The 12,409-nt window shown below is 34.3% G+C and overlaps 2 protein-coding genes and 1 long non-coding RNA gene across 3 annotated transcripts in view; 1 reads left to right on the forward strand and 2 right to left on the reverse strand.

Annotated features, from left to right (window-relative positions):
- The window catches only part of LOC127864619 (uncharacterized), a 42,017-nt gene that overhangs the window by 28,635 nt on the left and 973 nt on the right, over positions 1-12,409 (reverse strand). The gene's annotated exons all lie outside the window — the stretch shown is intronic.
- The window catches only part of LOC127862722 (uncharacterized), a 185,654-nt gene that overhangs the window by 26,682 nt on the left and 146,563 nt on the right, over positions 1-12,409 (reverse strand). The gene's annotated exons all lie outside the window — the stretch shown is intronic.
- Positions 3,979-5,670, forward strand: LOC127862878 (uncharacterized). The gene is made up of 4 exons (XR_008040836.1): positions 3,979-4,131; positions 4,604-4,685; positions 5,145-5,267; positions 5,650-5,670. It is a non-coding gene; the product is annotated as an uncharacterized LOC127862878 (long non-coding RNA).

Below are 12,409 nucleotides of genomic sequence, written 5' to 3' on the forward strand. Positions count from 1 at the left end.
TGCATTTAAACATGTTATCATTTATGAAACCATTTCTTTGAATATATTAGTTTCAAAATGTTTAGCTCCCATCATAATTGGTTGCATAATAGCCCACACTTGACTTTCTTCTGAGTATAAAGAATGTAGGCATCATGTCATATTGTATTTAAACAAAAAACATAGTATGAATAAAGAAGGCCATCATGGCCCTTAAAGGGACTGTTAACTACAACGACGAAGAAAAGAAAAGTTGTTAAATACCGCATTTTTTTACAATTATTAGTTTATATTGATTAAAAAATCACGACTGGTATATTACATAACTTGAAAAAAGTTCATATTTTTAGTATATTAGGTAATACAATTTCGCAATGTGAAATCAAAAGTACATCGCAAAAATATGTGACATAACGATATACACACTATAAATAACGCAAGTATATTGATCATTGTATATATAAAATGTATACAATTCACTACGCATGCACAATTTGCATTCCTGAGTTTACCACGTGACGATGATGTTCAATCTACTGGCGTTATTTATATTTTTGCCTGGTAGTTACCTGGTAAACTACTTTCAAAACACAAATGACAATAAATTTGAACTCGGCCTTGAAATATATTCAGGAAGCAGGATCACATCCCCTGCGAAGATTTGTTCTAGAAATTGGAACGGTTCTGGAACTGTTCTAGAACATCAAGAACAGTTCTAGAATGTTCCATATTCCCGTTCTAGAACTTATGTTCTGGAATTGTTCCAGAACTGTTTTCTAGAATAATTCCAGACATTTGTGGAACAAGGCTTAGTTCTGAAACTGTTCCAATAATATACAAGAACATTTTTAGAACATTTCTAGAACAAAATAAGTTCAAGAAATTTCTAAAATGTTCTAAACTGTAGTTCTAGAACACATTTAGAACTCTTTAAGAACCAGTAAGTTCTACAAACATTCTAGTGGGGAATAAGAACACATATAGAACAGGTCTAGAACCAAAGTCTACAATTGTCCTACAATTGTTCTACATATTTAAAATAAACTAGTTCAGACAATGATAATTTGACTTCTTTCAAATTATATTTCAAAACAATTTTCACATTGAAACTTTGCTTGCTGTGGTGTCTGCAAGATATTGCTGTCATACCATGACATATATATATATATATCATACACAAACAGAGGACTAATGTTAAGGAGGAGTGTTTGTTGATAGGTCTGGGATACTTTGTATTATTTCTAATCCTAAAACATTATGTGGGTACTCACTAGAAACAACTTTACGAGGCACTCCTAATGAGTATCCAAACATAAGCTTTTATGGAGAACTGAAGAAAATTATCCCTGAAATACCAAAAAGTACTTCTCCTTTAAGTCCTTACAAAATCTTCTGCTACACACATACATATACATGTATATAACTGACTATAATTTGTCACCAAATTACACATTATTTAATTTTTTTTTTACTGTATCTGTTCGGAATTCTGCATACTTAGTGTCTTCTGAATTTGCATGTAATCTTGTGACAATTAAAACACTAGGACTTCACAGAGTTCCTCAACATTCACCATCACAAGAATCTCAGAGAACTAAACTGCAATTAGGTGACTAACTACAGGAGCTTCTGGTAACTGTAATGGGTGGATTTCATCCATCTTTTTCATAACATTATTCAGATATTTGTGTAGTTTTTCTACATTAAATCTGTCTCCAATAGTGCGTAGAACGTGGCACTGGAAGTGTTTCATCATCAAAATACAGTTTCTAATCACACACTTCAGTGGACCTGGAAAAAAGACATATGAATGTATATTTTGAAACAAATATAAACTCTTTAATTCATTAACAGGTTTATAATTACAGAAACTTAATTCACAAGCAAATGATTGTGGTTTACAAAAATCAACATGTTCAAACAAAATTAAATTCTGTACAGTATCAGGTTGTTTTGCTCCCAAGTAGTTTCCTTTCCCCTAGTTGTTTTGCCTCCCAAGTAGTTACCACGGCCATTCTACCTCATGTGTGAGCCACACTACCAAGTGTGTAACTACTTCTGGAAGGCAACATAATTCGGACAAAATAACACTTGTTTTTTTCGTTTTATGTAAACAAAGTGTTTTCTTCTGTAATGATGTTTTAGAAATATGCTTTTCTTAAAATTTTAGTAATTAACCTTATTCAGTCAGGCATTCCAGAATACATGGGTGTAAAGGTGACCAATGTCATTTTACTCTTGCATGTTATTAATGTTAATTTCACAAATTTTTAGATTATTTAATGTTTTGCCAAGTCTCATCTTCTTGTAGTCATCGATAGATTAAAGTCTCATAATAAACTATTCCCGGGCCTCAAGAAGTCATTTTAGTGAGCATCACAGGTCTATAATCCCAGCCTGAAGTTGCGTGCAATGAGACTTTCAATGTAAACATTGAGCATTGTTAAATACTGAAATCACTTGCCTAACTTGCAGTGTAATCTTCAAAAAAATAAGCATTGGTGTTTATGTGGTTTAAAAAAATGATAACCAGTTAAAAAACAGAAAAAAAGCGTCCATTTCCCTTATACTCGCCCTTCAGCAAATGGACCATTTATGAATTGTAATAACAGCTGTATTAAGAATAGTGTTCGACCCACAATACACGTTGACTTACTTAACCCGTGTTTCGAAGTGTACAGTTAAGTCCGGTAATCTTGCGCGTCCGGTAATCTTGCGCACTTCGCATTTGCGAATCTCGCAGACGACGAATGGTTTTCTTTAGTGATGAAAGATGGAATTTCACATTTTAAAGAATTAACGGATTTAAAAGTTACGTTTTCCATGCAAAATTAAATTCGATCATTACATTTAAACACCGGTTGCGTCATCCCTATACATGGTAAACACTGGCCTTCTTACGAAAACTTCAAAATGAATCACAAATTCCCTGCAGTCTTTAGCGTTTTCATACTTTAAATTAAGAATTCATAAATCCAATGTGTAATTAAGCATTCCATTGCACAATATCCGATCAGTTATGGTATTTTTTGCCATGAAAATATATCGCATCAGACGACATAGTCATCATAGCCCGCCATTCTGTCAAACCAATTTGGTATGATCTCCGCATGCGCAATGGCCTAGTTTTGATATTTTCTGTACACTATGGAAGCATGATTGTGGTATCAAACCTGTTATGCTTTTTTTTTCATGCATACCGGTACTTTTTTATTACATTGTTGTAATTGTCCACTATTATTAGTGATTATATTTTTTTTTATTTGTAGTGAACAAAAACTGCACTAGAAATCCACATTTAATTTCAATGGTTTTGCAAACTGATTTTTAAAATATTTTTCTGGAATGTTTTTTGTCAATAATTGGACACCATATGTCTACAATTTTGCCTAAACGAGGTCATTATACAAAGTGTGCAAGATTACCGGACACTGTGATAGTTTGAAAATGAGGTCATGTTTGTTTTGAAATCAAATCGGACAGTTCTTCACTGAATGAATCAGATATTTTTGTGTTAATAAGCACATGAACTTATAATTTTCATAATAAATTTAGATATTATGTTGCCAATTTATAAAAGAACATGTTTTTAAAACAATTGACCCTTAACTGCGCAAGATTACCGGACAGCATCGTAAGAACTCTCTGTCTGGTTGATTATTCTTTATCACATATCAAGCACTGGTACTTACCATTTTCCGATACATGAAGATGGTTTTCCTTTCGATGTGTCGTTTAACTTAACATGAAGATATGAATTTAGTAAGGAGGGATTAATTTTAAGTTGGAAAATTAAATTCCAAAGCTTATTTCAGCACCGCATCATACGGGTCTCTGAAAATCTACCCAGCCTAACCCCAAATGTAAGAGATAATTTCATTGGCCAAAATTCACAAAACCGAGCTGACTGGTTTTTATTTTATTTACGTAGAATGTCAGCGGAGCAGCATTAACGAAAAACAGTCGGGTGCATATAAGCGCGCTTTTTTGAAATGGCAGACGTTATTTTCTTGTTCAATCGCGTTATGAGCTTTATCGAACCACAAAATGTAGTCGCACCCAAAATAGATGTTGCTCACTACCAGGAGGGAGATCTCATCAAAGCCACTTACCAAAAACAAACATACGATGCGGTGATCAGTGAAATCCATCGTAAGTAAATTCGTTTGATAGCCAAACTTTTTGGTACCAATCTAAAAGGTTCTTGAATGGGGCGAACACTTTTTTATGACTGAAAGCGTTAAGCCCGCCTCGTCACTAGATCTAATGTTAATAAATTCCTGTCGGAGAATACCGCAAAATGATATTTCAGTTCGCTCAACGCGGACCTATTTAACGAGGCGGTGTCTCGGTTAACAATGTCCCCTAAAAATGTCCATATTTCAATCGCCGTAGAGCAAGTATATTTCACTTACTGTTTATAACACTGTGTATTGATAAAAAACACAAAGTATTGAAATAAATCAATATTAAAGTTAAGGGGTCTTCCTGATCATTGTTAAACAATTTGTTGTAAATAGTACAGGTTCGGGCAATCATATTTTCGGATAACGAAAAATAATCTTGTAAATAAATATATTATCATAATAATAATATTAAAATTTGTATATACTGTTGATTACAGATGACGAGGTTTCTCTTAAAGCAAGCAAAGCGACCGCCTAAGCATGCTTTCGAGGCAACTTAAGATAGGAAAAAAACTCAAGGTAGGTATTATTTTCAAGGCATGTTCACAGTTCAGTGACAGGCAGGCAGTCCAAAATTACAGGCTTTAATATTTATGAATGTGAGTTGGACACTTAAATGAGACTCAAGAAATTCAATTTGCCTCCATTGAATAAGTGTTATTATAAGTATTTTTTTATCAGTTGGTCAACACTGCCTATAGATACATGATTTTTTCCCTGTTATAAATGAAACATGAACACATTGTTCACAGTTATCCAATTTCACACTCACTCACTAGCCAGGGGTGAGTGAATTTATTTGGAAAAAAAATCTGATGAACAAACGTTCGATAACATTAGCTAATTGTTTGTATGAGTAACTACTCAGTCTAGCCAGAATTTCCAAATGTGAAATTTGATGGACTAAAACAAAGTATTCATGATCGCATGACACAATGCTCAAGTTTGGTTTTCAACACATTTCATGAATGATTTTAGAGTTCAGTGATCAAACACCAACAGAGCCTCGTGATAAGTTGCCTGTAAAGAGGAGCATGATCCCATCAGATGCCTCCGAAGATATTGACCTGACGAACAATGCTGCAAAGCTAAATCTCAGTAGTATGTTGGTTGTCTAATACATTTTATTTTAATCCCTTAGAAATATATAAAATCCAGTATTTAATGCGTTCAAATCATAAAAACCTGCAACAGTGTCTTGAATATATTGCGTTCGTATTTAAGTTGGTGCTGAATGTCAAATTGTGTTATCCATCACCAGTTTACTTACAAGGTTTGCTGTATTGAAGCATTCTCAATTTGAAAATACTAATGTTGTGATCAAATGTGTAATTATTTGTTTGAATACTTTGATAATAAGTACACTCAATATTGACTAAATAAAAAGACGTTATGTCTATATTTGTAATACTGTCCAGCTGGATCATTTAGACTTCTTGTTTAGTTTAAGATGTGACTACATTTGTTATCTAAATGATTTCAGAGCAAAGTGCTCAAACACCTACAGAGCCTCGTGACAAGTTGCTTGTACACAGATGAGCCTGATCCCATCAGATGCCTCCGAAGAGATTGAAAAGAACTGTTTACAGACATTTTCAGAACTGTTTTAGAACATTTGTTCCAGACTTATTTGAAGCAACCCTTCGAAACTGTTCTAAACATTTCTAGAATTGTACTGGAACACACCGGCTAGAACTGTTCTGTAATCATACTGAAAATGTTCTAGAATTATTCTGGAACAGTTGTTGAACGTTAAATGAGAAAAAATTTCTAGAACAATTCTATAACAGTTCTGGAAATTTATTCAAGAAAAATTCTGGAATAGTTCTAGAACGATAGTTCAAGAATTGTTCTAGAACAGTTGTTGAACGTTAAATGAGAAAAATTTCTAGAAGAATTCTATAACAGTTCTGGAAATTTATTCAAGAAAAATTCTGGAATAGTTCTAGAACGCTAGTTCAAGAATTGTTCTAGAACAAACATTCAGAACTGTTTCAGAACAAATTGTTCTAGAAATTATTCTCAAAAACTGTTCTAAATCGTTCTAGAGCATTTTAAGGATGATTCCAGAACACTTCTAGTCATTAGTTCCAGTACAATTCTAGAAATGTTATAGAACAGTTCTAAAAATCTTCGCAGGGGAGGACTTTAAAGGGTTCACTAATTCATGTCAATGGATGTAAACACACCGGTAAGTAATGCTTTTTTCAAATAACTTTTAAATCATTTTTTTAAAAGAATTTTAAACAGTGCATACAGGACAGTTTTTTATACAGTTTATGACAGTGTGAAAAACATTGGAATGACTTTATTAAATAAGCCTTTGTTATAGGCCAAACATATGATGTGTAATGAATTCAAACACAAATTGTGCTGCATGCAACGTGAAATCTTGGCACCAGTTTCAGGCGTATTCAATAATGAAGTTTTGTATGCGCCGGCTGCGCACATGAATCAGATTAATATTTTGCCTTAATACTGTCTAGATAAAAATTCTAACAAAGTTTAAAGTTTCATTGATAATATATTAAAATGTGAATCTAAAGTGGTAACAAAGACGGTACAAAACGCCAGTACACTGAAAGTACGGGTTACAGTAAACTATCTACCGAACAGTCACATCGGCTTGACACGGAATGCAATGTTTTTTAAGCATGTATCTATGCGCAGTTTGTTACTTGTCAATTGTCGCAGCTTAATTGGAGTAGGGTCAAACTGTCATGCATAGCACCTCGTTGTTTTTAGCTTAATTGGGGTAGGGTCAAACTGTCATGCATAGCACCTCGTTGTTTTTATTACAATTACGCCCAATTACACTAGACAGGATGGGTATCACTTATTTAACTGTTTGTTGCGATTTTGGTATATTGCACATTCGGATTATCCCGCTATTTTGGAACTAAACATTGAATGTAAAAGACTCATTAATGACATAGAGTTAATTTTACAAAACAATTGTTTTGTAAACCGTTTAAAACAAAGACAAAAACAAACACATTTTCAACATTTATTTCATTAGTTCATTAATTTATAATACAACTATCCATAGCAATAAGCGACCGCTATCTTGAAGACCGCCATGGTGTGAATGCTTGATAAAATCAATAATTAGCCGATAAATCGCTGATAAGGTGTCATAAACAACACTGGTACACACGAGAAGTACAATCGGATTGTTAATTGGGGGCAATAAAGGGATTAGCGGTGGGAAGTATTAGCGAAACAGAGCTTGAATAGCGAATTTTATTGTGAACCTATAGACCTTACATCGTTTTTTACGAATGTCGGGACAAATCATCTCATATCGGGACGCCGGGACAAAGGGCCCAAAAGCGGGACTGTCCCGCCGAGATCGAGACGTCTGGCATGTATGCAAAACGGACACCTAACACTACAGTCACACACCGAACTACACCGAAAAGGGTGATTAAAATTATAGCACTTCCTGGTCTGGTGATTAAAACAGCCCTAACATCTGGTGGTCATTAAAAAAAATTGTTTAATGTTTATGCAGAACAGATATTATGACAGCACACTTTATCAATGTTTTGAGCAAGTTTCATTAGATCATTAGAAGCGGGTCACACATGTGACTTCTTGAGTTAAAAAAAAGATACATGTTATTTTACTGTAGCATTATAAGCAAAACTACCCGCCGCATTGAAGACATGTTTATTAATTGACTTTAATCATATCTTATTTTGTGGAGAAATAACTCAAATAAATGTTCAGCAAGTTTCTAGGATATTGAGGAAACATATAATACTTCTACTGTGTGTTCATAATATTTTCTTTAAATATGACCTAGTGATCTAGCTTTGAACTCAACCTTGAAATTATTTGGACAAATGTCATTACTTCAAAAGTTTTCATATCGGCCGAGATATCATTGAAACAAATGCTTTCACGAGCATTATAAAATCAATTTGACCTCTAGAGTTTTTATAAGATTTGTAATCATGCAGTTTTACATAGTGACTTTAGTTAGTTGTTCACCCTACAGCACCCACGTATCATTTATGATCTAGTCTGAGATATGAATGGGACAAATGTTCTCACCTAATGTCATGCAAAAAATATGCAATAAATGTTATCTACAAGTATGTCAACAAGCCATTTTTTCAATTTTACCTAGCGATCTAGGTTTACATCCAACATGACCAGTTTTGAACTCCACTGATATCATTTGAACAAAATTAAATGTTATTACCAAGTTTCATAAAGATGGACTATACATGTGAGTAATGTGCTTCGTACAAATGAATGATTTGTTTTTTTTACCAATAACATGCATAATTATTGTCAGTTTGTATTTATTTGTATAAAATATTTGTATAATTTTATGTCGCTGGATATGGACTTAAATAAACAAGAGGCCCATGAGGGCCTGAATCGCTCTACTGCTTAAACACTGCAAGTTTGGAAATAATAAGATGGAAACTGTGTACTTAATCGCGCAAACAAGGAGAATTTTCTCAAATTCAAGGGGAGATTATTGTGTACTAATTTATCCAATACTGCTCATATTCAATAGGGTTCAAGTCCTCATTGATATAAAGATACTGTGCAAATTTGGAAATAATTGGATGAAAACTGTGGAATTAATTGCGTAAACATGCAGGATTTCAAAATTTTCTCATATTCAAGGGGAAGTCATTCTGGACTTATTGCTTCGATATTGCTCTTTTTAAACAAGGGCTGTTTGTAAAACATGCCCCATATGGGCTGTCAGTTGTAGTGGCAGCATTGTGTGAATACGTTTTTTGTCACTGTGACCTTGACCTTTGACCTAGTGACCTGAAATTCAACAGGGGTCATATGTCAGTGTTGACTTTATCAGACAAACAAGAAAAAGTAACCATTTTACTATTTCGAGTCATTGTGACCTTGACCTTTGACCTAGTGACCCGAAAATTAATAGGGGTCATCAGCCAGTCATGATCAATGCATTTATGAAGTTTCATGATCCTAGGCCTAAGCATTCTTGAGTTAACATCTAGGAACCATTATACTTTTTAGTAGGGCTGTCACGATACGCCGTGAGCGTACCGCGGTATATCGTGGTACGGCAACACTGTATCGTGGTACGTACCGCGATATTTTACAGAATATGTTTCTGTGAAGAAAACAGCAGAATAACAAGTTTTACAAACTTTATTAAACTCAATAATCAGAAAAGACTGGTATCATAGTATGACTAGAAACTGTAAAAGGAACTGTAATAAACTTGATAGAAGTAGTCATTGTTATTGTTATTGTTATTCGCGTCTTTTTCTAAAATGTCCGCCATGTTGTTTACAATAGCTGTGACTACAATCTGTGCAAATCGAACGCTTCAAGGGCATGTTTAAAATGCGGAGTCAGCAGGCCCAGTATTGAAAATCCGTAGCGTTCTGACTCTTCCTCGCCTTATTCATAATCTTAAGATAACATGATTCGGAAGTGCCATGCTTTGAACGATCGATATACTAAAGAAAGAAAATAAGAAATAGAGTAAACATCTTTTGGATAATTATGAACTTATTTGCAAAGGAAATCTGTCCCAAATTCCAAAAAGGTACGGACCCATACATCGCCGTATTTTTAACGTGAACGTTAAACACCTACCAGTGGAAGCGCTTGCTTGACCTGGATATTAACGGATTATTTATTTAGCCCTTTCGAACCGCTTCTACAGTTTTCAAAACGATATCTTTATCAAAATAATTATGTAATGTATTTATATCTGTGCTAATATAATAATATTAAAATAACCGGTGAGGCAACGCCGTACCGCGGTGCGATTTTTTTCACGACATGCACCGCGATATACCGGTGAATCGTGACAGCCCTACTATTTAGAGTAACTGTGACCTTGACATTTGACCCAGTGACCTGAAAATCAATAGGGTTCGAGCCCTCATTAAATAAAGACACTGGACAAGTTTGAAAAGAATCGGATGAAAACTGTGGACTTTATCGGATAAACAATAAAAGTCTAACGCATGCACGCACAGACAGACAGACAGACAGACAGACAGACACCATGCCATCCCATAAGCTCTTTTGCCTTTGGCAGAAGAGCTTAAAAGTATGTTTGCTGTGATAGACCATGAATATGTTTAAGCGATTACATATTTATATTGTATTGGTCTGTAAAATATGGTTGCTGGGCTGAATGTCTGATACTCTTCTTGAGCTTTCAGGAAGATTGCAATCTGGCTAAGATTTTAATTGGATAATGGTACTAAGTTTCATTACACAATAAATGTGGTCTTTAAGTGTTCACATGCTTTTTTTTATTTTATCTAACAAACTATTTGTTTTAACCATACACAACCCAGTTTAAAATGCATTGGGTATATCATTCTTACAAAAAGTTTCATAAAAAAACTGGGCAATTTTTTTGTCCTCTAGAGTGTTCACAAGATTGTTCTTTCATGTAACCTAGTTTTTACCTCACATGACCAGACTTAAAATGTGGCTGACATATCATTAGGACAAAATGTTCTGAATGAATTTTATGAAGATTTTCCACTAAATTCTGTCCTTGGGTGTTCAAAAGGCAAATGTTGATGATGGACAAAGGACGACGAAAAAATGTCCCTCTGTCCGGCATGTATTTAATAAGCTGGAACTAGTTTTTAACTTAGTGGCTATATGAATAGAAAAAAACTCTGAAAAAGTTTAATGAAGATCGGACAAACCAGACATTCCCAAAAGTATTTTAAGGTCACAGGATATTGGGTCAAAGACATATATTTTCAGGTCTGGAAATTACATGAAAACTCAGATTTAAACTACAAATGTCAACAAACCGGACACAAAATTATAATCAAAGCGCTGAAGGCACTGAAGTTGTTTGCTGATCGCGTCCTTGATTAGCTTGTGTGCATTGCATAGGCTAATCAGTGTGCACATGCTAATCTTATTTGACATGCATTAAATCCTGTTTTCCCTGAAAGCAGCCAATATGTACAGATTTTAATGATATACACTATACAGGCCAATGTCGTTTTACAAGCTGGTAAATACACTCACTGAGTAGTAGAGCAGACGATCCTTAGTATTTGTCGTCTGGAGTGCAGACAGGCAGTGGTAATCTTTCCTAGCATAGTGTGTTACGGTTCTTAGCATAGCTAAGGCTTCTAAACACATACTGATTTGTAAAACAAGGTCTGTAAATTTACTCGACCAATCTTACGCGACCAACTAAAAATCGATGAAAATGCACTATTGAGCGTATATTTAATCTACACGAACTGTTAATACAAAGTTCCACGAATATTGGGCAAGACATGTGGCGCCTCTATAGTGTTCATATGCAAATTGTTGATGACAGGCAACAAACAACCCACATAAAGAAACAAAACTGAGAAAAGGTCACGATGAGAAGATTAAAAATGCAGGCTCAAACAAGCAAACGTCAAGTGTGAACTATCCTTTCATAAATTAAGTAAAGGAACATTTGCATGAGACATTATACAGGCAGGTTGATTAAAGCCTTAAGGTATTGCTATACTATATACTACATTTGTTGCTAAAGTGTTGCCAATGTCTTGTAATCCATATGCTTGAACTTTGAAATGTTATTACAAACAAACACAAATTAACAAATTAAAGCTCAAGAAAAAATTGCACAAAAGAAATGATTTTGAAAACCTTATATAACTTAATAGAATAATCTAAACAGATCAACATGTATGGTGGTATATAAATCTACAAAGGCGTTGGAGCTTGGGCGGCAGGGGCGGCAGGGGCGGCAGCTGCCGCCCTAATATTTTCGGCAAAAATTAAATTTCGGCAAAGACCTTTCAAAAAAATCATTTCAATACACGTATATTTGAAAATATCTTTACCCTGAAGCAAGGTAATCACGCTTTCGCGGTTATGACTTGTGTATTGTTGATTGCCATCATCCGCCGGCGGAAATGTATGTGTCAATTATGTTGTTACCAGGGGTAATTAATCGGTCTCTTTTATAACGATAATCCCTTATTTATTGAGTAATTAAACCTGGGAATCTTTAATTGTCGGTATGATCTAAGCCTTTGCTTCTTTCTATTTATATAAAGGAAAGTATGAAATAAAACAAATGTGCCGATATCCAATAGTCCTTAATTATCACAAAATTAAAGATACCTCAAGATACCTGAATTAATTGTAATTACTCGAAGTAATACTATATTTCTTAAAACTTATTTAATGTTTTTACCACTTTTTGTGTCATTTCAATATGTGTACTCCAAACCAACCAACGAATT

The sequence above is a fragment of the Dreissena polymorpha genome, chromosome 1 (assembly GCF_020536995.1).
Source record: "Dreissena polymorpha isolate Duluth1 chromosome 1, UMN_Dpol_1.0, whole genome shotgun sequence".
NCBI lineage: Eukaryota > Metazoa > Mollusca > Bivalvia > Myida > Dreissenidae > Dreissena > Dreissena polymorpha.